Source organism: Penaeus monodon, chromosome 15 (genome assembly GCF_015228065.2).
Source record: "Penaeus monodon isolate SGIC_2016 chromosome 15, NSTDA_Pmon_1, whole genome shotgun sequence".
In the NCBI taxonomy this organism is placed as follows: Eukaryota; Metazoa; Arthropoda; class Malacostraca; order Decapoda; family Penaeidae; genus Penaeus; species Penaeus monodon.
Window position 1 is genome coordinate 35,147,220 of NC_051400.1, and position 366 is coordinate 35,147,585.

Here is a 366-nt window from a genome sequence, read left to right on the forward strand (position 1 = left end):
TTTTCTGGTTCTGTTTCTTCCTGTTCTTTAAGCTACGTCTTTCATGATATTCATGGATATATATCATGCATGTAAAACTATCTGCATACCAGCAACACATGCATATGCAGACGGTCCGTAATCTTATTTTATATTTTCATTCCATGACATTTACATGAGATTACCATGACATGTTTATAAAATTCACACACGGATACGTATTGCAGAAATTAAATTTGCATTACCGTAAATGTACTATGGATACCGTTGATAATTAATGACGTATTCCTGTGTACTCTGTTTTTTCATATTTATTTCATACGCCTTTTCGTAGTCACTGAACATTTATCCACTGAAAGAACCATACAGAATGCATACACAAATAAC

The 366-nt window shown here is 32.8% G+C and overlaps 1 protein-coding gene across 1 annotated transcript in view; it reads right to left on the bottom strand.

Annotated features, from left to right (window-relative positions):
• Positions 1-347, bottom strand: part of LOC119581982 — a 13,496-nt gene extending 13,149 nt beyond the window's left edge. The window contains exon 1 of the mRNA XM_037930171.1: positions 225-347. The gene's annotated coding sequence lies outside the window, so the exon portion shown is untranslated. The remainder of the gene's footprint in view (positions 1-224) is intronic.
• Positions 348-366: the final 19 nt, after the last annotated feature.